Raw genomic sequence first — 27,324 nt, forward strand, 5'->3', positions numbered from 1 at the left:
ACACTCACGATGATTGATTCTCATTATAATCCGAAAAGTGCGAGAATTTAGAAGTATATATTTTTATTTCACCGAAACCAAGCACTTAGCGGCATTTCGTCTGTATAGACGTCTGTATAAAAAGAATATGTTACATGATAAATTGAGTTGAAGGATAATTGATTTTTTTTCATATAATTCAGTAAGTAAATGTAAAAGGTAAGACAACTTTCAAGAATGATTGATTTTCATTATGATCCGAAAAGTGCGAGAATTTAGAAGTATATATTTTTATTTCACCGAAACCAAGCACTTAGCGGCATATCATCTATATAGGCACTTTGCGGCTAAATCGCCTTTTATAATTAAATTAATAACCTAACTTAATAATTAAAACCATCTTTAATTTTGAAAAGACATATAAACAAGTTGTATATCAGCGAAGAACAATACCTTTTTTAATTAATAGCATCACTGTAACGGCGATGTAATAAAAAAATGTTTCTTAAAAAAAGCAAAAAATGAATGGAAGAGTTTTGTTAGAAAGTAAATGAGTAATTCTGCAGGATTTCCAAGGAAAATAATGTTGATAAGAAAACGGTGCATTTATAAATTTGAAAAGTATCATAAATTGCTGACCTCGCTTAAAATTATACAAATCAAAATAACGTCTTTATTGTCGTTTCTCTACTGAGGAAATGTCCAGATGTCTTCAAATAAAAAGAATATGTTACATAATAAGAAGAAGGATAACTGAGTTCATCACTTGATTCAGTATTTAAAAGTGAAAGCTAAGACAACACTCACGATGATTGATTCTCATTATAATCCGAAAAGTGCGAGAATTTAGAAGTATATATTTTTATTTCACCGAAACCAAGCACTTAGCGGCATTTCGTCTGTATAGACACTTGGCGGCAACATCGGCTTTTCAATTAAATTTATAACTTGATATTCAAAACCAACTATAATGTTTTGAAAAATCCATGTAAACAAGTTGTATATCAGCCAAGAACAATACTTTTTTATGAATAGCATCACTATAACGGCGATGTTATAAACAAATTGGAAAAAAAAAAAATTAACAAAAAATAAATGGAAGAGTTTAGTTAGAAAATCAATGAGTAATTCTGTAGGATTTTCAAGGAAAATAATGCTGATAAGAAAACGGTGCATTTATAAAATTGAAAAGTATCATAAATTGCTGGCCTTGCTTAAAATCATACAAATCAAAGGACGTCTTTATTGTCGTCCCTCTACGGAGAAAATGTCAATATGTCTTCATATATAAAAAGAATATGTTACATAATAAGATGAGTTGAAGGATAACTGAGTTCATAACTTGATTCAGTATTCAAAGGGGAAAGCTAAGACAACACTCACGATGATTGATTCTCATTATAATCCGAAAAGTGCGAGAATTTAGAAGTATATATTTTTATTTCACCGAAACCAAGCACTTAGCGGCATATCGTCTGTATAGACACTTGGCGGCAACATCGGCTTTTCAATTAAATTTATAACTTGATAATCAAAACCAACTATAATGTTTTGAAAAATCCATGTAAACAAGTTGTATATCAGCCAAGAACAATACTTTTTTTTATGAATAGCATCACTATAACGGCGATGTTATAAATAATTGAAAAAAAAGAAAAACAAAATATGAATGGAAGAGTTTAGTTAGAAAATAAATGAGTAATTCTGTAGGATTTCCAAGGAAAATAATGCTGATAAGAAAACGGTGCATTTATAAAATTGAAAAGTATCATAAATTGCTGGCCTTGCTTAAAATCATACAAATCAAAGGACGTCTTTATTGTCGTCCCTCTACGGAGAAAATGTCAAGATGTCTTCATATAAAAAGAATATGTTACATAATAAGATGAGTTGAAGGATAACTGAGTTCATCGCTTGATTCAGTATTTAAAGGGGAAAGCTAAGACAACACTCACGATGATTGATTCTCATTATAATCCGAAAAGTGCGAGAATTTAGAAGTATATATTTTTATTTCACCGAAACCAAGCACTTAGCGGCATTTCGTCTGTATAGACACTTGGCGGCAACATCGGCTTTTCAATTAAATTTATAACTTGATATTCAAAACCAACTATAATGTTTTGAAAAATCCATGTAAACAAGTTGTATATCAGCCAAGAACAATACTTTTTTTTATGAATAGCATCACTATAACGGCGATGTTATAAACAAATTGAAAAAAAAAATTAACAAAAAATAAATGGAAGAGTTTAGTTAGAAAATCAATGAGTAATTCTGTAGGATTTTCAAGGAAAATAATGCTGATAAGAAAACGGTGCATTTATAAAATTGAAAAGTATCATAAATTGCTGGCCTTGCTTAAAATCATACAAATTAAAGGACGTCTTTATTGTCGTCCCTCTACGGAGAAAATGTCAATATGTCTTCATATAAAAAAGAATATGTTACATGATAAATTGAGTTGAAGGATAATTGATTTTTTAATATAATTTAGTAAGTAAATGTAAAAGGTAAGACAACTTTCAAGAATGATTGATTTTTATTATAATCCGAAAAGTGCGAGAATTTAGAAGTATATATTTTTATTTCACCGAAACCAAGCACTTAGCGGCATATCGTCTGTATAGACACTTGGCGGCAACATCGGCTTTTCAATTAAATTTATAACTTGATAATCAAAACCAACTATAATGTTTTGAAAAATCCATGTAAACAAGTTGTATATCAGCCAAGAACAATACTTTTTTTTATGAATAGCATCACTATAACGGCGATGTTATAAATAATTGAAAAAAAAGAAAAAGAAAATATGAATGGAAGAGTTTAGTTAGAAAATAAATGAGTAATTCTGTAGGATTTCCAAGGAAAATAATGCTGATAAGAAAACGGTGCATTTATAAAATTGAAAAGTATCATAAATTGCTGGCCTTGCTTAAAATCATACAAATTAAAGGACGTCTTTATTGTCGTCCCTCTACGGAGAAAATGTCAAGATGTCTTCATATAAAAAGAATATGTTACATAATAAGATGAGTTGAAGGATAACTGAGTTCATCGCTTGATTCAGTATTTAAAGGGGAAAGCTAAGACAACACTCACGATGATTGATTCTCATTATAATCCGAAAAGTGCGAGAATTTAGAAGTATATATTTTTATTTCACCGAAACCAAGCACTTAGCGGCATTTCGTCTGTATAGACACTTGGCGGCAACATCGGCTTTTCAATTAAATTTATAACTTGATATTCAAAACCAACTATAATGTTTTGAAAAATCCATGTAAACAAGTTGTATATCAGCCAAGAACAATACTTTTTTTTATGAATAGCATCACTATAACGGCGATGTTATAAACAAATTGAAAAAAAAAATTAACAAAAAATAAATGGAAGAGTTTAGTTAGAAAATCAATGAGTAATTCTGTAGGATTTTCAAGGAAAATAATGCTGATAAGAAAACGGTGCATTTATAAAATTGAAAAGTATCATAAATTGCTGGACTTGCTTAAAATCATACAAATTAAAGGACGTCTTTATTGTCGTCCCTCTACGGAGAAAATGTCAATATGTCTTCATATAAAAAAGAATATGTTACATGATAAATTGAGTTGAAGGATAACTGAGTTCATAACTTGATACAGTATTTAAAGGGGAAAGCTAAGACAACACTCACGATGATTGATTCTCATTATAATCCGAAAAGTGCGAGAATTTAGAAGTATATATTTTTATTTCACCGAAACCAAGCACTTAGCGGCATTTCGTCTGTATAGGCACTTGGCGGCAACATCGGCTTTTCAATTAAATTTATAACTTGATAATCAAAACCAACTATAATGTTTTGAAAAATCCATGTAAACAAGTTGTATATCAGCCAAGAACAATGCTTTTTTTATGAATAGGATCACTATAACGGCGATGTTATAAATAATTGAAAAAAAAAATAAGCAAAAAATGAATGGAAGAGTTTAGAAAATAAATGAGTAATTCTGTAGGATTTTCAAGGGAAATAATGCTGATAAGAAAACGGTGCATTTGTAAAATTGAAAAGTATCATAAATTGCTGGCCTTGCTTAAAATCATACAAATTAAAGGACGTCTTTATTGTCGTCCCTCTACGGAGAAAATGTCAATATGTCTTCATATAAAAAAGAATATGTTACATGATAAATTGAGTTGAAGGATAATTGATTTTTTAATATAATTTAGTAAGTAAATGTAAAAGGTAAGACAACTTTCAAGAATGATTGATTTTTATTATAATCCGAAAAGTGCGAGAATTTAGAAGTATATATTTTTATTTCACCGAAACCAAGCACTTAGCGGGATATCGTCTGTATAGACACTTGGCGGCAACATCGGCTTTTCAATTAAATTTATAACTTGATAATCAAAACCAACTATAATGTTTTGAAAAATCCATGTAAACAAGTTGTATATCAGCCAAGAACAATACTTTTTTTATGAATAGCATCACTATAACGGCGATGTTATAAATAATTGAAAAAAAAGAAAAAGAAAATATGAATGGAAGAGTTTAGTTAGAAAATAAATGAGTAATTCTGTAGGATTTCCAAGGAAAATAATGCTGATAAGAAAACGGTGCATTTATAAAATTGAAAAGTATCATAAATTGCTGGCCTTGCTTAAAATCATACAAATTAAAGGACGTCTTTATTGTCGTCCCTCTACGGAGAAAATGTCAAGATGTCTTCATATAAAAAGAATATGTTACATAATAAGATGAGTTGAAGGATAACTGAGTTCATCGCTTGATTCAGTATTTAAAGGGGAAAGCTAAGACAACACTCACGATGATTGATTCTCATTATAATCCGAAAAGTGCGAGAATTTAGAAGTATATATTTTTATTTCACCGAAACCAAGCACTTAGCGGCATTTCGTCTGTATAGGCACTTGGCGGCAACATCGGCTTTTCAATTAAATTTATAACTTGATAATCAAAACCAACTATAATGTTTTGAAAAATCCATGTAAACAAGTTGTATATCAGCCAAGAACAATACTTTTTTATGAATAGCATTACTATAACGGCGATGTTATAAATAATTGAAAAAAAAAATTAACAAAATATGAATGGAAGAGTTAAAAAATAAATGAGTAATTCTGTAGGATTTTTCAAGGAAAATAATGTTGATAAGAAAACGGTGTATTTATAAAATTGAAAAGTATCATAAATTGCTGGCCTTGCTTAAAATCATACAAATTAAAGGACGTCTTTATTGTCGTCCCTGTACGGAGAAAATGTCAATATTTCTTCATATAAAAAGAATATGTTACATGATAAATTGAGTTGAAGGATAATTGATTTTTTTCATATAATTTAGTAAGTAAATGTAAAAGGTAAGACAACTTTCAAGAATGATTGATTTTCATTATAATCCGAAAAGTGCGAGAATTTAGAAGTATATATTTTTATTTCACCGAAACCAAGCACTTAGCGGCATATCATCTATATAGGCACTTTGCGGCTAAATCGCCTTTTATAATTAAATTAATAACCTAACTTAATAATTAAAACCATCTTTAATTTTGAAAAGGCATATAAACAAGTTGTATATCAGCGAAGAACAATACCTTTTTTAATTAATAGCATCACTGTAACGGCGATGTAATAAAAAAATGTTTCTTAAAAAAAGCAAAAAATGAATGGAAGAGTTTTGTTAGAAAGTAAATGAGTAATTCTGCAGGATTTTCAAGGAAAATAATGTTGATAAGAAAACGGTGCATTTATAAAATTGAAAAGTATCATAAATTGCTGACCTCGCTTAAAATTATACAAATCAAAATAACGTCTTTATTGTCGTTTCTCTACTGAGGAAATGTCCAGATGTCTTCAAATAAAAAGAATATGTTACATAATAAGATGAAGGATAACTGAGTTCATCACTTGATTCAGTATTTAAAAGTGAAAGCTAAGACAACACTCACGATGATTGATTCTCATTATAATCCGAAAAGTGCGAGAATTTATACGTATACATATTCATGCAATCGAATCCAAGCACTTAGTGGCATATCGTCTGTATTTGCACTTGGCGGCAACATCAGCTCTTTCAATTAAATTAATAACTCAACTTGATAATCAAAAACAATCATAATGTTTTCGAAAATCCATGTAAATAAGTAGTATATCAACGAAGATCTTTTTTTATGAATCTCTTTACTATAAATGCGAAGTAATAAAAGATTTTTTTTCTACAGAAATTAAGAAAAATGAATTGAAGAGTTCATTTAGAAAATAAATGAGTAAATCAGTACGCTTATAAAAAAAATGCTGTTAATAGGTCGGTTCATTTATAACACTAAAAAAAGTATCAAAAATTGTTGGCCTTGCTTAAAATTATACAAATTAAACAACGTCTTTATTGTCGTCTTTCTGCAGAGAAAATGTCAAAATGTATTAATTTTAGTAAAAGAGCCATAGCGCATTTGATAGGCATTTTCGCCTACTCTACTAGTGATTTCTTAAATACATTTTTTAACCAAAATTTTGTCATACAGTCTTAGTTTATACATGCGTAAAACCAAATCACACAATAATGATATTTAGATGTTAATAGTTCCCTCATATGATAAATTTGAAAATTATCCAGTTTGTATAGAATATATAGTAAATATTGAGGTATCCACCTAACGATGACAAACTGTTGCCAAAGACCACCCTTAACCAGAAAAACAACTTTTGAATAATTTTATTTGGATATGTCTGCACTTCATTCCCTTTAGATAATTTTGGTTAAAGGTGGTCTTCATATTGAAAATGATGAAAATATGTATTAAATTTTTCATATAATCGTAAGATTTAGTAATCTGTCTTAAATTTATCAACTAGTCATCATTGATTTCGTTGGCGCAGCGGTATGATTGCTGGAATGTAAATATGGTGATCGCCAGTTCGAGCCCCACATTTTTTCATGTTTTTTTTTTTTTTAATTTTTTTTCTTTGTGTATCTTTTCTACGTTTTCTACGTTTTTCTTTATTATGTTTTATAACATACAAAATTTCAGAAAGATATAATATACACATTACACTTTGAAAGTATCTCGGGAAAAGACAGTCCTTAACTTTAATTAAAGTTTGCAAATTCATAGCAACTTGTTTATTTTTATTGATTTTCTGCGTAAATCTTTTGTCTCAGAATTAGAGTATTGAACAAGTAAAATGATTGTCATTTGACATACTTGCAACACTCGTCCTCAAATCATATTAAATAGTTTGCTCATGAATTGAAAAGGAACAGTATATCTATAAATAGAAACAGGTGATTTCCTTTTAAATTCTTGAGTCGGCCGTGTCGTCGGTAAGGCAGCTATGGCTCTTTCATACTTTTATCACTTGTTATGTTAAGGTATCTTAACTTCAAATAAATAAAGAACATTTATAAGATAATTTACTGAAAGAATTTAAAATTTATTCATCATATATATCGTTTGTTTTCCACTAAGTGCCAAGTGGTGTTTTCAAACTTGATGCCTCAGAATTTTCGCAGCTCTAAGGGAGTGGACAAGATACACCTGCTATGAGTTCTATGCATTGATCAGTACTAATAGAAAGAATATTCCGTACTCAAAATTAAAATATCAATCGAAGACCTTACAATTTGTATGATACACGTCTAACATAAAACGACAAAATTATAGGTTATACTTGAATTTGTTTTCAAAGACATTATATCGCCCATATAAACAAAGATTTCAAAGTTCTGTAATAATCTGGATCCTGATATAATAAATCTTTAAAATGTATGATTCTGAAAAGTACCTGAATAAACATTGTGAACGTTAATTACTGAAAATGTTTTATCACATATTTATCAATAATCTTTATAGTAAAATTTGTTAAGATTTCGGAGAAGAAGTTAAAAATATGATAATTTTAAAGAAATCGAAAACCAAAAACACATGGTAGATTAATTGACGACCGCTGAACACTATATGTTCGATAAGAATAGACAACATAAAAAAAGGATATTTCGATCAAGATAAAAATAATATGCTTCCAAACTCTTTTATTTTTCCTATAATAAGAAAGTTTAAACTAAATTTAAATTAATATCATTTTATAATTTTCATTTTCTATGAAAAAAAAAATGTATATAAGCCTTAGAGTTCACAAGACCTCAATAATGTTTTCTAATAGAATATACAAAGTTCAAGGCAATTGTGAACAAATGAAATATTAAATCAGCGGTTTATATGTTACCAAGTACAATTTTACTGTACATATACGCCTATGTAAATCCGCTCCTTAACCTAATTTCGAGACGGGGCGTAACTCAGTTTTGTTTTGGTTTATTTTTAGAACAATAACGTTTTGAAAAAGCAAAGCAAACAAGTAAAATACCAGCGAAGAAAAATACTTTTTCATGAAATGTATTACTATAACGGCGTAGTTATAAATGATTGTTTGTACAGAGATTAACAGTAGATGAATGGAAGTGTTATTTATCTTTCTTAGAAAATATATGAGTTATACATTAGTAAACCTGTACACTTTTCAAACAAAAAATAACGGTGATATAAAAAAAAAACCCGGTGCATTTATAAAATTGAAAAAACTATCAAAGTTTGTTGGCCTTGCTTAAAATTATACAATTAAAACAACGTGCGTCTACATTGTCGTCTCTCTGCAGAGAAATGTCAAGATGATTTTTTTTTTTTTTTGTTTTTTGTGTTTTTGTTTTTTTTTAAAGGATATATTATTGGAGTTGAGCAATATAATTGATTTTTTTTTACATTTTCACGAGTAAAGATATAAGGTAAAACAACAGAAACAAATGATTAATTCACATTATAATTAGAAAACCCTAAAAAATATTAGATATACAGTGAGTTTTCAAGAAGGTTGGAGAAGTTTTGTCCCTTTCTAATTTCCCTATGCCGCTAAGTGATGGAAGAATTTAGAGGCATTAAGTTTGAAAACAACACTTGGCACTTAGTGGCAAACACGAAGTATATATGATGAATATTTTTTTATTCCTTCACTTAATTTTCTCACAAATGATTTTTATTTGTTTGAAATCAAGATACCTAATCATATCAACTGATAAAAGCATAAACAATTACTTCTTTTAATTGAAAAAGCCGATGTTGCCGCTAAGTGCCTATAGTAACGATTTGCCGCTAAGTGTTTGGAGTCGGTTATATATATATATATATATATATATATATATATATATATATATATATATATATGTGTGTGTGTGTGTGTGTGTGTGTGTGTGTGTGTGTATGTGTGAGTGTGTGAGGATGTGTTTGTGTGTGGGTGGGTGTGTACGTGTGTAAAAGACCCATTATGATTCGTTATCACAACACTTGGGAAATATAACAGTTACTGGTGCCTCTAAGTTCTAATATATGCTTTTTTGAAATAATGAAATGCTGAATTTTGTTTGACTTCATACAAGGTCGCAATTTATCGAATGAGAAGCGAATGGTGATATATAGGCGTGGACCACCGTTTCTCTTTTATTTCTAGAGACAACATTAGTATTTACAAACAACTTCTGTATCTTTTACTTATTACATGTTTGCTTTTTTAAAAATAATTTTAATGCTGAGTTTTGTTTGACTTAACGCAAGGCTGCAAGCTATCAAATGAGAAGCGATAGGTGATATGTAAGCGTGGACCACCGTTTCTAGATCTTTTATTTCTGGAGACAACAATAGCATTTACAAACAACTTCTGTATCTTTTACTTATTGCTATATAAACTGCCAAGAATTAGACTAAAGATGCATTAGTGTATCGCTTTCTTTCAGTCCTTGTCCATATCTGGTCGCAAATTAAAGCTGTTTTCGTTTAATTACCGAAGAACAATCAGTCCATATTCGCTAGACTTACCACCAGAATATAAAACTTAACAATCGCCAGTCTTTATTGGCAGACTACCAGAATATAGAACTTCACCATCGCCAGGCTTTATGGAATGAGAGTACCAAATCCCCGGATGTACACGTGGTTTTGTTTGTTACACAAAGTAGTATAGAGTGGGAAGGTATAATGCCCTGATAGTATAATGCCCTGATTGACCTGATTACTTATAAATAATGAAATAAAGAGTTTTTATGTGCATAAACAATATTATTTTTATTGGAAACGATGAATATTATCATTTTTCTATAAGAATCATGAAGAAAATGCAAAATAAAAGTACTTTTATTATGTTTTATTTGATAGAGAAAATTGACAGGGGTATAATGTCCTGAGTTTGGGGTATAATGACCTGATGACCTGATTGTATAAAAACTGCTAATAAACCCAATTCAGCATAATTTTCATATTACAATTTGATTAAACATTTTTTAAGGATTATATATGAAAGTAGTTTAATTAAGTGTGGGAGAAAATATGTATCATATTTTGTCCAAATTCACTTTTGCAGTTTACAAAGGGTATAATGTCCTGATTTATTAATGCCCTGATTGACCTGCTTTACGTTTAAATGCGTGCGAATGCCTGATTGAATGACTTGCTTCAATGAAAAGCTTAAGTTATATAACCTTACTGTAGATATTATTAAAAATAATATATTGAAAAACAATATATTTCTGAGAAAATGTTGACCTATACAAAGAAGCATATTGATATCATGTAAAACAATGCATGCATATGATAATGAATTAAATATACAGAACAATCTTTAAAAACATGATGATAAAAATCACATATTATAACTTAAGCAGTATATTTTATTTGGGGAATTATTGATAATGTATATTTGATGATTCTATACTAGCACTTACGTACATGTACACTTTAAGCTTTTAGAGGAAAAATAATAAAATTGACTACTTCTGGGATAGGTCAATATGGTCAATATGTAAGTATAGGAATGAGAGTACCAAATCCCCGGATATACACGTGGTTTTGTTTGTTACACGAAGTAGTATAGAGCACTGAATAGTGAGTGTTACCCGATTGGCTGAATTCAGGTATATAATTATTTTCATTTTAAAGTAAAAATATTAATGTTTGAAATAAATGATGGAATGTAGGAATATTACAGAAAATAGAGAAATACCAGGGGAGATTGTAGGAGTGGGGGGGGGGGGGTTGATATTTTTGGCATAGTGTCATTTACTGCCGATCGCTATAAGTTGTAAACAACTGCAATTTTGACCTATAAACGCCATGGGACCCTATATTTTTTCCGGGCTTTTTTATAAGCACTCAAATGAAAGTTTCAAATGGTGCCAAGGATTTGTCTGAAATTGAAATAGTAGAGTACTGAGATAGCAGAAGGTTTGTATAGAGTTCTATGGGAAAATAATTGGTACTCTTTTCCCTATATGCTAGCGCTCTCGATCGCTAGAAACTTTTACTGGAATACGCATGCTCGACTTCAGGGCATTGCATTCTATGAGTAGTATATGTACTGAAGATAAACTGTACCATGTCAATTTCGTTTAATCATCTGAAAATACATAAGATCTGAAGTTTCTTGTTTTGGTTTTTTATTTGTACATAAATGTACAAAAAGTTACAGTAACTTAAAGTTCTTATAATACCAAGACTGTAGAGGTCAGTTATTTCTAAAATTATACCGTATAAACTCGCTTATACATGCAAGTCGGTCCGCCTATAAGTCGGTTGTATTTTTTTAAGTTTTAATTAGAGGGATTGACTTGCTAAAATACCAATCTTTTTATAACTCGCGTATTAACCGTATAAAGAGTTTTGAACCAAAGTTTAACTCCCAAAATACCGACTTATAGGCGAGTGTATACAGCACCTAGTCTTTCTTATCTTTCTCGCTCAAGCTCGGAAAGATAACCTCAGATATGCTCTCGGAGCCGGGTGGAAAGGCCCGAAAGATGCTATTGCTATAAAACAGTACCGCACTGAAATATTTTAAACTAGGTGCTCATTAGTGCTACTGATCTCTTAAATGATATTGTATTCTTCACCTCAAAATTGAAATTACAGTAAACTACAGAATGCTTAAATCACAGTTATACCATTTTCGACTTGAAGTCCATATATTCTAAATTCACCTTTCTGAATTGAGACCCCCCTCCCTTCCCCAGTACCACCCCCAGTGCACGACAGTGTCTTCCAATTGATAATAAATCGACTCAGCAAATTAAACCTAAGGTTCAGATATCTACTTCTGTGTTTTATAATGACTACAGCGCTAGTTCACCTATCTTTTTTAAAAGATATGCTTGTTTGTTAGACCATCAGCCAATAAATGACATCTTACGGTAGGACTTCACTTCCGGCATTCAATCTTAATGTGTCATCTCACGAGGGAGATGACAGAAATGACTAGAATGTTGTTTTTCTTTGTACACATGTACTTTATGATATTTCTCATCAAAAGCAAACATACAAACCTATTGCTCTAGATATGGGCTAACATTATAAGCGCTCACTTATGTATTGAAATGAATTGAATTTTGTATTCAAAAAGAGGCTTACAACTGTGGAATTATGAACTTTCTTGGTCTTGGTGTAAAATATCTCAATCGGTTCTTTCCTAAAATATATAGACACCTAAATCTTGAATATCAGTAGCATGATGACTATCAAATACAGACTCTGAAACGTATGGAGGGTAATCGTGTTCAAAAATCCAGACTTGTAAGTTTGTAAATCCAAACTTGTGATCGTATCAGTTTCATAGTCTACATATGTAAGAAGGTAATTCCGACATCCTAACATGAAGTTCCGAACATACAACTGTGTTGACTTTGAGTTTATACTATGAATGTGTGTATTTTTGATGTTGTAAACTTTGTTTTCCGGAATTTATATTTCCGCGCTCTGAATAAAAACAAAGAAAATTGACAAGTCTAAAGTCTACACGTTTGTCGAATTTGAAAATAAGAACCTCTGGAGGGTCATCAGTGCCACAATTATTTTAATGACCTTATTTTCTTTTTTATTCTAACTTTTTGTTTTCCAAATTAAATTATTCATTTTTTTAATTCTTATTTTAATTCTTACTTCTTGAAGGAGCGGATCTAGAAGGGGGTCCGGACCCCCCACCCCTCCCCCTGAAATTTGCAGACTTATTAAATGATTATACTAAACGAACTAAAAGTGACCTTGGATCCCCCTCGAAAACGCTGATCTGTATTAAGTTGACGACTATGCCCCCCCCCCCCCCCCCCCTTGCCCCAACACACACACACGCGGGCGAGCGAAATAGGATTTTCATGCATGGGAAAGGAGTTTACTTTTTTTTTTTGCTTGTCAAGAAATTTCTGGGTTGGATTTTTTTGGACTGGGATGGACCCTCCTCCCCCCCCCCCCCCTCATTCCCCGATCCGTGCCTGTTCTTGTTTATATTTTCCAGTTTTATTTTATTTTATTTATTTTATAAAGGCAAATTTGATTCCTTTCGTATTTTGAATCTATCTTAAAATTTCAATTTTAAGTTTGAAATTTCACTGAAAGTTTGAAGTTTAACTTCACCTAACATAATACTTATTATTTTTTTTTTTTGGTAATAAATGTAAGCAAAATCGAAAGTTTGTTTAAGAAAGCAGAACTTACAGAGTTAAAATAAGAAATCCGAATAAAATTTAAACGAAAAGGGGCGCTACGGTCTTTTATGTACAGGTACACAGAGATCTTGGCGAACAGTCTAGCTACGAAACGTAGAAACATTTCCATGGAACATTTTTTTTTTCATTTTAAAAATCGTATGATATCATTCTTGCATGTTTTCTCTCGTTTTCAGGCCCGAAGAAAGCATTTTCATTGGGTGGGGGTGAGGGTGAAGCAGTGGGCACAAAACAAAAATTTCTTGATAAGCTCTCCCCCCCCCCCCCCCCCCCCCCAATGAAACATTCCTGTTGAGGGGGCACAACGATGAATTAGCCTTATATCTTTTCTTATGTGTTTACCAACAAAATTATTGAGGGGGCACAATCAGAAATTGCTTTTTTTATTGGTATAGTATATACTGGCACCCTCACCCCACTTGCTACCTACGGACCTGGTTCGGGGCCATAAAACTTAGATGAGCTCACTTTTGATAACACTCTCCCTTTTCTACATACTATTAATTTCTTTGGTAAATGTAAGACAGTGATCAAAAATGAGCCCGACTAAGTTTTATGGCCCTGGTGCAAGATGTTTCAAATATGATAAATATGACCGCCATTTTTGATTCCCCACTTATGGTACATAAATATCAGGTATCTTTACATTGATATTGTCATCACATTGTTTTTTTAAAGTAGGACAGAGAATTTTTTTCACTAACAAATCTCAGGTCCGAAGTAGGAGGGATCGAAAGGTTGGGCTCCCAACTTTTTTGTGTGGAGAATAATCTTTTGCAGCTGTTTTAATATGAAAATTCATTTATAGGTTGTATGCCCAACCATCCCCACCCCCATCCGCTTTATTTTGCAGTATCATTAAACTCTGGGAATTCTTGCGTTGAAAAAAAAGTTACTGAAAAGTTAAAGATATCCTAAACATCGCCTCCCACGAAGGAAGAGTTTGGGCAGTTTTTTTTTCATCGTCAATTTGTTTTGGAGCCCCCCCCCCCCCCCCAACATTGATACGGATCTTCATCTACTGAGTGGTTATTGTTTTTTTTTTTTTTTTTTTTTTCTTTTTTAAAGATGATATCTTATTAAGTTACATTGGTTCTTACTAAACTGGGGCACTGATCACAGTAGCCTAGTGATTGGGCGCTAGCTTCGTAGGCCATTGGAGGGTAAGAGTTCGCTTGTCCTAATTTTCTAGTGCCGGCCGGCAAAATGTAAGACGTTTAACATACGTGTTGGTACATGTAATGACTATTCCTTCGGCATTGAAAGTCAAATTTAATTATTTTTCGGTTGAGACCTTAAAAGCCTAAGCCCCTCTAGATCCGCGCAAGCCGTGAATAAGCGGGTAATGATTCATGTCACATCGTCAAATAAGATAAAATTAAGAAGACAAAATAAAATTGGAACATATAAACAAAAAGTTAGGATTAAAATTAAATAACAAATTCAAACGAAAATATTAATATAAAATTGGTAGTTAGAATAAAAAAGGGAAAAAAAATTAAATAATTTATTTCAGTTGGAAAAAGACGAAGTTAGAATAAAAAAAGGGAAAAAATGTAGCACTGATGCCCCTCCATAGTTTCTCATAATCAAGACTTTACATTTTGTAGACTTGTCAATTGTCTTTGTGTTTTATTCAGTCGTCAACTTAATACAGATCAGCGTTTTCGAGGGGGATCCAAGGTCACTTTTAGTTCGTTTAGTATAATCATTTAATAAGTCTGCAAATTTCAGGGGGAGGGGTGGGGAGTCCGGACCCCCTTCTAGATCCGCTCCTTCAAGAAGTAAGAATTAAAAAAATGAAGAATTTAATTTGGAAAACAAAAAGTTAGAATAAAAAAGAAAATAAGGTCATTAAAATAATTGTGGCACTGATGACCCTCCAGAGGTTCTTATTTTCAAATTCGACAAACGTGTAGACTTTAGACTTGTCAATTTTCTTTGTTTTTATTCAGAGCGCGGAAATATAAATTCCGGAAAACAAAGTTTACAACATCAAAAGTACACACATTCATAGTATAAACTCAAAGCCAACACAGTTGTATGTTCGGAACTTCACGCTAGGATGTCGGAATTACCTACTTACATATGTAGACTATGAAACTGATACGATTACAAGTTTGGATTTACAAACTTTCAAGTTTGGATTTACAAACTTACAAGTCTGGATTTTTGATCACGATTACCCTCCATAGAAACAAAAAATATCTTCCGAACAAGATATAATGACAATTTTGGTGACATGAAGTAGGTTAATGATATTTTAGGCCTGATGTCCAAGAGGGGTCAAACGTAAGCAAACAAAAGTGATTTTTTTTTTCTAATACCGCGGGTATTATTTTTTTTTAAATAAAACGTTTATTCTTCATAAGTTTTTGGATTTCCCATATGAAATACATTATAATTGTATGCTAGAATCATAATCTATGAAAGAAAACAATTACAAATATCCTTGGATCCGGGGTGTACATTGGGTGAGGGGGGCTTCGGTCCATATGTACAAGCATCTGTATTTTTACACTTTATAAAGCGAGATCATTCACATTTTACCCACTTTTTCAGTAAAAAGATGAGCACAATATGTCAATAGCTAGAATTTCTGTCACAATGAATGCATTTTTCTATTTTAATATATTATAGATCATATGGACCAGGAAGATGCATAATGAATTTTACATAAAAATATCAACATTTACCTGGCAATAATTCATACACTAATAATATGAATCATCGTTATTTAATGGTTAGTATTGCGGTATGCATGAGCCAATATTTAGCTTTTTTTAAATACCTACTTTATGCTTTCGATAAAAGAACATGTATCAGCACAAAAATGATCCGGTGTCCCATTGGGAAAGAAACACTGCATGCGAATCAAGACACAAATAGGAAAAAATAACCCTGGTGTTAGGTAATAAATCGTGGTCTATTTTTCTTCAAGTTTATGTTACTATATATCTCATTTATAAGGATATAATATATATTTTTTTCTTTTCAAACGTAGTTTAAATGCTCCCTGTTAGTGCATAGTAAAATAACCAATTTAGTGATTTTTCAAAACATTAAAGAGGGCATGGTAATCCAAGAATATTTTGTAATCACTTATTTATAAGTAATAAAAAAAGCTAATCCACTTTTTCAATCTATGTAGCCCTCTCCCTTTTGCGTATAATGGGGACGGGGGGGGGGGGGGTCATCAGAAAATGAAAATAAATAAATAAATAAAATAAATAAATAATAAAAAAATAAACAAAATTAGGAGAGAAGCTATTGCAGCTAACATTTAATATAAACATTATACATTTTAAATATTAAAAAAAAAACCAACATGTAAATATTCATAAAAAACAATGATTTGGCCAAAAAAGGTAAATGTGTTCCTCTTTGTATAACCATCTCAATTTAATTATGTAATCTCAATTGGGTTTATCTTTTCACTGCTCGAGGCAAAAGTTATACATGCGGCTCGTGACCTAAACCCTGTTAAGTAGGGTCGTAAGTATGTCTTAGGCGCAATCGTATGACCTGCCAAATGTTTTATTCCGTAACATAAAACCGACTAAGTGGTGTCTTAATTGAGTGAAATATGTTCACAAAATTTCTTATGAATCGCTGTAGTGTTTCAATACATTTGCATAATAAAACCTTTAAAAAAAAAATCCCCAATAAAACATTCAGTTCATATTTTGAAAAAAAAAAAAAAAAAATCAAAGCTGGCGTCCTTCCTAATTTTACAAGTAGGATAGATGGGCGAACAAGGCGAGCGAAAAGCCTATTGAGCGACAAATAAAAACGTGAAAAAATAAATTTTAATTATGACATATTTAACACGTATACTTTATTTAAAATTTCCATAAATCGCAACGATCTTACAAAGATTGAAATTATTCTTCTATGAAATAGCATACATACACCATGCAAAGAGAGTAAAAATTCAATTCTTTATACCAAAACACAATTGTTTCCATATGAGTGGGCCTTCGCTACCCCTCTTTGAAAGATTACAATCAAAAGTATGTGTAAACTAGTGCTAATTGTAACGGGAACCGTTACAGATGTTCCCCAAACGGCTCCCCGATCCCTTATGATGCCCCAGATGGACACTTTATTTTTAAGGGTATTTCATTGGAAAACTAATCCGATATAGCCATATGGGTATTAGCCAATCAAATTTCAGCGCATGTGTTTGCACATGTTTTCTACATTTTTCACATCAATTTTCTTATAGTGTCTCACAATACATACATTTGTGTTAAATATTAAAGAATCTCATTGAAAAAATAAGAGAGATGTAACCCTTTAAGTATTAGCCAATCAGAATTCAGCATACGCGCATGCATGGCCTTGCATTCAATTTTGATAGTATCATAATGTAGGAGCTCTATGTGCCTATCCATGTCGTAAATTTCATCCTGTTTTGTTGAAAACCAAGGGAGTTATAGACATTTAAATTTTCAACCAATCAGATTGCAGTACACCTGCATGCGCGTGTTTTCAAGAAATTTCCTATATAACATGTTGTAGCACCTTGTAATATATACTTATATTCTAAATTTCAAAGTATTTTGTCAAAAAACAAGGAAATTATTGAAATTTTTGTATCAGCCAATCAGAAAAGAGCGCACGTGCATGCGCGTGAGTTCACGCTAATTTGACCATGTTATCTTGTCTAGACTACTAATATATCTTTATATTTTGAGTTTCAAAGCAATTCATCAAGAAATTTAAAAGTTACGGCTTCATCAAGTATATCAGTCATTTCACTCATTGCACGCGCGCGCACGTGCATGCATGTGCGCGCAAAATGACCTTCGTTCCGAACACCTACGCAACATGCCTATTAACCCTAAAAAGGTTTCATGTCAATCGGATGAGTGGTTCTATGAGAACACTCCCGGACAAAAAAGTACCGGAGAAGAAAGTAGAAAAAAAGAATAATAGTAATAATAATAATAATAAGAAACAGAGTAAAAACAATATGTTCCCAAACTTCGTTTGGGGAACATAATTAAAGTTGGTAAATTAAACATGGTACAATGACCCACTATACCTTAAAAACACACTTTTATGGAACAACTTTTGCATATTTCCAAGAAATATTTCAAGTCCATTTAGTCAAGAATCATATCACAACATGGTTTAAATACCAATGTTTAGTACTAACGGTATAGCCTAAGTAGTTAGCGTGTTAGTTTCGAAGAGAAAATCGACACTCAGGATTTTTATTGCAATGTCTTTATATTATTTCAATAATGTGAATAAAAGAGCATAACAATGTAATGAAACTAATATAATTTTTTTTTTTCTAAAAATGAATAATTAAATAAGAATAATTATGAAAATAAATTTTGCAGGAGAAAAGAATAGCTTGCAATACATATTGCTTTTTATGTGCACGTTCATTAGGCCAATTTTTGCAGTTATACTTCCGATGTATCTTACTACTACAGAATACTTCTCTGATGATAACATCAGATGATAACCCGCTTGCACAGGTTGGCACAGCACATGACATTGTGTTCAACATGTGATTTTTGACCAAAGGAAAAGTTTTTTTTTTTTCCAATTTAAAGATTAATGTATTACGTTACCCTTGTGTATAAATATTTATATATGCAAAGTTAATTGAAATACAACGATATAATACAAAGTCCATATATGTGCTTGTTCCGTGACATTTAGCTGTAACTCCTTCTAGATGATCGAATGGTATAATCAATTTTAAAGCATCATAAACTTATAAACAGAAAAAAATCCATCCACAATCTAACGTTAAATCATGAACAAACATATAAAGGAAATTAAGAGAAAAAAATCATAACAGGAAATTACAGTTCTTGTGTATGCTTCACGTATTCAATAAAAAATTTTCAAGCTTTTAAAAGAAATAAAATATGAGAGCAACATTTCAAAATATAGTTTGAGTTGATGTGCGTGTAATCAAACATTTGTTAAAAACGGTTGGCAGTAGGTCTTTAGCTGTTGGCATATACTGTATCATTTTGTAGGTAATCGGCAACGGCGTCATAACAAAACTGATAATCCTCCTGAAATACAAAAAAGTGCATATATGTATGTTACCAAAATTTCTTATTACAGACAGTACTAGATTTTGAATCTGTTAATGTCTTACCAAATTAGCTATAAACTCAGGTCGACGAATCTGTAGCAGCCGTGTTATGGTAAATATGTCCACTTCTCTATCCATGGTCATTTGTTCAAGTGCATTGTATACAACACAGAACTGTCCACAGCGCTTTGCCCCGTCACTGTAATTTCAGGCACTAATTCTTAGGTCAATTTACCTTGTTTTGATTTAATCTTTTTTATTAATCTGTCTGCAGAAAGAATGCTTTCCGAATTTGAAAGTTCAGGTATGTACTCAATATGTTGTCTTGTTTTAATCTAGAAAGATATGTTTCATTCATACCTTGATAGGACAAGAATCTTTGCACTAGGGTGGGTGTCTTCTTCAATTTTTGCCTCCTTAATTAGGTCAATCAAGACTCGTCGACCAATTGTATCATTATCCCTCTTCCATTTTGTGCACTCTAGTATTGTTAATCGAACATCACTGCCTTCCTTAAAAAGCATAATCGGGGATGAGATGAATAGATAAACTTAACGATATTTAACAGAGAAAATATATCTGTGCTAACCTTTGAATGCAGAACAATTTTCGTTTTGACAAAGTTTGTCATAAGTGTGCATTCTGAAAATTTGGTAGTGAATTCTCCTACTGTTTTATTGTCATCGTTTCTTGGGAACCACACAGCAGACTGAAAATATTTACATATTTGATTATAATTCTATTATAACATAAACTTGTGAATGCATCCAGTAATGTAATTGCATTCAATTAAGTAATTTGGATTTTGTTTTGAAATTATTTACATATTTTTTTAAAGCTAGAGAGTTTTCCCCCAAAAACGATTCATTACAAAAATGTCCGTTTATATTCTTCAGGATTTATTAAATATAAAGAAATGTTATGATACAATGAATTTTTATTTAAAAAAAATAATGTAAACTGTTCAAAGCGCGTTATTTACCGATGGAAACTCTCGCAATGGACATAAAGACACTATTATTGGAGCATAAAACGCTTTTACGAGTCTTAGAAAGTCTTCTGTTAAATCTGGAAGAGGATACTGTGCACATATGAGACGATCACTCCTTGTGAAAGACTGAAAAAAAATAATTACGTGCCACTCATATATATGTAAAATTTTGTCAGTTTTCATTAGTGTACTAAATTTCAGGTTTTATTTCAAGTGCAGTTTTAACTTTAAATAAAAAAGAAATAGTTTAGTTTTATAGACATGAACATATCCTAACCTGCAACACTACTGCGTTATAGTATATTCTTTCTCCATTTGAATTAAGAACATGACACATGTACTCATCAACTGCAATGGAATAAACATGTACTATAATGGCAAAACAAAAATTAATTTCCTTCCCTCAATTTTTTTCTGAGAGAAAAAAAAAAAAACAGACAGAGTGCAAAGTTTGAAAATTAATGCTATATTATTTAGAATTTACAAGAAAGTTACATAATTTATAGCTATCGATATGTTTTACTAATTACCTGGTAAGACGTTTGGGGTTAGATTTGCTCCTCTATTCTTTCGACCAAATTCATAATCCACATCTGTGTATTCTCTTTTTAAAGACATTAATTCCTGGATAAAAGCAATAATTTTCAAGTCAATTTACTTTCTACGTAGATGCTACTTAAAGGCATCATTTATGTTCAAATCGAGAAATAAAAAAAAAACAAAAAAAAAAAAAAACAATTAAAATCACCTGAAACTCAGTGTAAAAAGGACATTTGTTTGCAACTTCCCCTAAATTCATGTAACAACTCTGTTCTTGTAATTTTTGTAGAAATGTTTCTGATGAGATGCTCTTTGGTTTTCCTTTGAACGAATCAAGCAGTGCCAAGTAGACTGTTTTGTATTGCTCCTGAGAAATATACATGCTTGATTGAACTTAGGGAATGTATAGAAATATGGAAATAAGCAATTTTTTTTTTCTTTATTTACTTCCTTTTTCTTAAATTTATCATATACCATTTGAAGAAAATTGAATTTAACAACTCATGTTTTTACAATCATTTATATAAATATTCTACTACTGTCAGGTGTATCCGGAATATGACATTACTATATCTGAATCAGGAACTATTAAGGTCCTAAGATACTGAGACATCATATGAACAGCTAACCTCTCCCTGTATCATGTTCATTCTGTCTTTCCTCATAATTTCTAAATATCTCTGAACGTCAATTTTTCCCGTTTCTTCAGCTCTCCGATAGAGGGCGTCTAAAGCAATGTATGTCCCTGTTCGACCAATTCCTGCACTATTACAAAAAATAACCCCTTAGGTGTTAAAATTTGAGATATCCGAGGATTTGAGATAAAAAAAAAACACACATAAAGAACAAGTGATTGGAGCTTCCGGGACACATATCCCTGGTATTCGAGATATCCATGTTCGATATAACGAAGTTCAACTGTATTTGTTTTCAATGAGCTTGAAAGAAAATCGATTCCTTTGAGAAACTTCCAAAGATAAAAAAAAAAAAATTAATTTTACGCCACGTACCTACAATGCACGAGAGTGTATTTTCCTTTGTATGTCTTAGACATTTTCATCACGTGACGGTGAAACATTACTAGGTTTGATGGTTCTGGTACACCATGGTCTGGCCATTGTGTATAGTGGAACATGTAGACGTCACGCTCGGATTTCGCCTTATATATAATACAATTAAAAAAAAAGTTTAAATTTGTTTAATACAGTGCATTTCAGATAATTTAAAATAAATTCCTTTATCTGAACACGACAGTAGAAGTAACAATTAAAGTGTATACTCGAAACGACATAACACAAAATCATTTAGGAAACTTGAGTACATAGTATTACAAGTGACTCTGAATATTTTTTTGAGGACAATTACATGTATATGAAGATCTCGTTTAATGCAAAAAGCATTTGAAGACACAGGACTAATTTTAATGGTTTACTCCACCTGAAGTGATTCAAAAACCAAATCCTAGATACCTGTAAATTACCTCTGACATTCATTGACCGCAGTAATATTATACCTACTGAGACGTTTTGAATCCTTAACTTTCTGACAGTATGGTTTGCATACATTTTCTCTTCCTGATTCCTCACAAAAAGATCTCCATTTTGCAATTTATCATTGACTTTTGGCCAATATTGGGCACATTTCGTCTGTTTAAATCATTTGATCGTTGTTGGAGACAAATAACAGTTTAGTTTATGTAAAAGAGGAAAAACATAATTATTTTGTAATGTTAAATGCTTAAAAAAATCAGATATAAGTTTTTGATGTGACATTAAGTATAATCATTTTTTTAAAAGATACAAAATCAAATCAACATTCTTTAGGAAGGAACAACAAATATATAATGGCGTTAATTTCAACTTACCTTTTTTCCTTCTTTTAAATTAGTTAGACAAACAATGATAGTGACATTTTCCTGCCAAACCATTCTCCAAAAATCTGTTATCGTCTTTGGTTTTGGTCCTAAGAACAAACTCAATAAATGAAATATAAAATAGCTTTGGCCTTTCTTTACTAATAGTTATAGTTGGTGGCTTTAATACTTCTTTTAAGTTTTTTTGGTCGTTGTTTAGTTAGAATTTGAATTATTTTGAATTTACCTTGTGTGGCAATGTAAGTCCTTTTCCCTTGAACATCCTGGAATAGTACAGAAAACAGAACCATGTGGTTCCAGTTGATAAGAAACCGAATTATAATTTTCCAAGAGCTTAACATTAATGGAATATCTTACTGAAAAATTCCTTCTCCAGATTCATTTAGTATAAGGTAGGGTAATGATCAGCAAGTGCATTGGAGGAGAGGAGCAGTTTTTAAGGTTCACTCATCTACAAGTCTTACCTCAATGAAGTTTGCATTTATGTAATCGTTTTCTTTTGGATTCAATGTATTCAGGACAACACGCGAGTGGTCATCTATTAAAGAGATAATACATTTATTATAATTTAGTTATGGTGAAAAGGATTATTACGAAACAGTAAGTTTTCATGCGATAAAAACTTGCATAACCAATGTCCAACAAAAGCAAATTTCAAATTATTTGTATGGATAAAAGTATCACACTTAAGCTTCTTATAGTGAATTATGCATAACTATATAACAAGAAGCATTAATAGAATTTGAAAAAAAATGACCAAACAATTAAATGCAATTTATAAAATTAAATTGAGCTAATTGTTTTTCTTTTTTTTAATATTAACACCGCCACAGGAATAAAAGGATATTGTTATATTAATGCATAAATAGCATTAATAGCATTAATTAATGTCCTCTGAATATTTCTTACATGGAAATGTTGTGATGTACCGGTTTTTTGAAACATTATGCGCTTTCTTCCCTTCATTACATTGATGCAACTCACCCTTTTGTATTTTCTGAAATCACAAATCCTTTAAATTAAAATTTTAAGCCTAAAAGAAAAAGATTGCGGTAAGGAAAGTTAATTTGGATTGTACCAATTCAACCCCGAAAAAAAAACGACTTAACGCACAAAGCATGTAAATGTCAAACAGAACACATATTTAGTACCACAGCAAGTCTTGTTTAATGCGTCACTGACTTGGACTACATATAAAAGTATATATATATATATATATATATATATATATATATATATATATATATATATATATATATATATATATATATATATATAATTATAGCATAGCATAGACTGTTTTATTAACTGAGAAGTTGTCAGCTACACCCTATTATAAACAACGGATGGGTTGTGTGACTTTTACTTTCAATTAACTTTAACTAGCTAAAATTTCGTCTTCCATGTAATGCAGAACATACCTTTTGAGGAATATAAATTCATTTGTGATATGTACATATTTGGGGAAACGTGTTTGGTTATTTATACATTCGTATAAATGAAATCTGTTATCGTGAAGAAATCTCTTATAAGAAATAGTGCTTTTGCATATAGACGAATGCCTTTCTCTTAACAAAAATCGCATTATGTGTTCGGAAATATTGAGATAACTTTTTAATAATGATCAATCATCGCTCCATAAATCCATATATACATAAATCATTTATGGTATCATTTTAAATGTTTAAAGGGTTGAAATTCTAGTGTCCTACCAGTGTTTTGAGTCTTAGTTAAGACAAAAGATAATATGGAAATTTAAATTAAAGATTTTAGAACACATTTTTCTGTATAATTTATATATAAATTAAACTTTGGTTCAAATTCCTGATTTCATTGTAATCATTAATATTTCTTTAACTACACATATGTGAAGGTTAGGACAAATGCTTGTTTCTATTCCATTTCACACACCGAATATTCATCTTTAAAGTATGCATTCCCATTCATACTCATGGCTTTGATCTTCTGCTGTAAGTCCATAACAGATATCGTGTTCTTTGTCTGGTGTTCTGCATCAAATGTTGTACTGCATTGTGATGTTAAAGCTATACTGGCACGGCCAATATCTTTTTCAATGTCGTCGTGGATATTATGAGCTAGAATAATTAAAGTTGAAGGGTTTTTTTTTTCAATGTTTATATAAAAAAATACTTATGAAACACAAAGCGATAAAATTTGGCTTTGTAAAAAAGAATTATGTTTTATTTTAAAGCATTAGGTATCCATATGATTTATCTCAACAAAGTTTATGCTCGGGTTCGAATATACATATGTACATTTTAATGCATTGAGTAAGTATGTATATGGATAAATATACTACTGTTTGAGTTTACACCTTCACCACTGAAGGCCGGTTCTTCAAACACAGAATTTAAATCAGTGGTAGTTTTTTCTAGGACTGCACTATTTTCCTCCCTTGCTTTTCTTTTCCGACTGCATTGCGAAAGTATGATTATATATCAGAAATGCAAAGCATAATACAATATATTATTACAATAGACTGCACACCTAAGTATCAAAATACAAACTACTCTAAAATCCGATATCCTTTACCCTATTTCTAGTGAAGTTTTCATTAAAATTCATTAAAGATATGTAAAGAAAAGGCAAGAATACCGTATAATGAATATTGCTGTGAATATCATGATCCCTAGAAGAACAAAACAACTAGATAGTAATCCACCCAACACGCCAGAGCCATCTGTCTGTGAATTTGATGTTACATATTTCATACCTGTAAATAAAAATAAATAAGTACCTATAGACATAACATTTTATAATACCAGACTAAAACAACTCAAAACTACGCAAACGATCACGTCAATGAAAATATCTTAAAGTTTTTAAAAATTAAACAATCACGCATTTTTAATGGAATCAAATATTAAATTTCAAATTATACCTCCTATACTTTTATCGCAATTTTCTCCTACAAATGATTCTTCACACCCATTTGAACAACTACCATTAAATCTGTTACATGTTGCATTAGCAGCACAGTTGCCACTACATTCTTCCATACAGTTCTCTCCATAAGAACCGTGTCTACATTCTGTAGAGGTTTTATACAAACAAAAGCAAAAAGGAGGGTGAAAAATCGTAATCGATCAATTCGCATTGTTTATTTACAAATAACAAATATTATAACAATTATCATTATTATTTTCATCAAAATATATGTTTAGTTGCTTAATGAAATATCAAACAGTATTCATTCCCAAAATCCAACTTTACATTACAAATTGAGGGCAGAGCAAACACGGATCCTTGAAAACACCAGAAGTGAGATCAGTGCCATGGAGAATGAATATAGATTTGAAAATAACACTTAATTTAAAATTTTGTCAAATCAAAATGTACATGGATCCTTACTAAAGAATAAAACTGCAGATATTTTGTGGCTGTTTTTCCATGAATATGTGACATCAATTTATTTAAGCAAGAAAAATTACCTTCTGAACAGTTTAACCCAATCCATCCCGACTCACATCCTCGTGTGCAATTACCATTTACGTTATTACATAACCTGCTTTTACAGTTTGTACTACACACCTCTGAACAGTTTTGCCCAAACAAACCCTCCTCACATTCTGTAAAAAAGTAATTTCACTATTAATGTATAATCGTGAAGATTGCCTCTAGAGAAAACCCACGAATTCAAGAAAATACCATTGAATGAAGTAAGGAAGAAAAACATAAGAAAAATACATCCTGTACAATATATATCATATCACCATTAACAGTATATTAAAAAAATTATGTTACCACATCTATCATAATAAACAACTTATTGAAGAATACAGATGAAAAAATCGTATACCTTGATCACATTTATGTCCCGTAAACCCATCCTCACAACCCAAAAAACATTTTCCATCAAAAGGATAACATTCATCATGAATACAATGAAAACAAGTATGTGAGCAGTTTTGTCCATAGAATCCATCAATGCAAACTAAAATAGCAAACAATTGCATTAATACTAAAAGAAACTTTTTTCCTCACATGATTTGTTGCATAACATATCTTCATACTTAAATAATGTGAATAGCCTCTATCGTAGATTTACAAAATTACATGATTGTATGAGAAATATTCCAAAAAGAATTAATTACTCTTGGAACAATTATGGCTCATCCAACCAGGATAACAACCATATGTACAGCTGCCATTCATGTGATGGCATGTCTTGTTTACACAATTATCACTACATCGCTCGAAACAGTTGTCACCATACCAGCCCTTTTCGCATACTTAAATAAAACGTAAAAGAAAAATGAATGAGTTATTGTTTTCATCACATGTAATCATCATTATAATCTTCCTATGG

The 27,324-nt window shown here is 31.0% G+C and overlaps 1 protein-coding gene and 1 long non-coding RNA gene across 2 annotated transcripts in view; both read right to left on the reverse strand.

The window, feature by feature from the left end:
* The window catches only part of LOC133204320 (multiple epidermal growth factor-like domains protein 10), a 609,956-nt gene that overhangs the window by 157,244 nt on the left and 425,388 nt on the right, over positions 1–27,324 (reverse strand). The window lies entirely within an intron of this gene.
* On the reverse strand, positions 19,452–19,968 carry LOC133204085 (uncharacterized). The gene is made up of 3 exons (XR_009723541.1): positions 19,951–19,968; positions 19,654–19,789; positions 19,452–19,567 (listed from the first exon to the last, which is right to left on the reverse strand). It is a non-coding gene; the product is annotated as an uncharacterized LOC133204085 (long non-coding RNA).

Source organism: Saccostrea echinata, unplaced genomic scaffold (genome assembly GCF_033153115.1).
Source record: "Saccostrea echinata isolate AGI-Se365-2 ecotype Australia unplaced genomic scaffold, CSIRO_AGI_Sech_v1 ptg000052l, whole genome shotgun sequence".
NCBI lineage: Eukaryota > Metazoa > Mollusca > Bivalvia > Ostreida > Ostreidae > Saccostrea > Saccostrea echinata.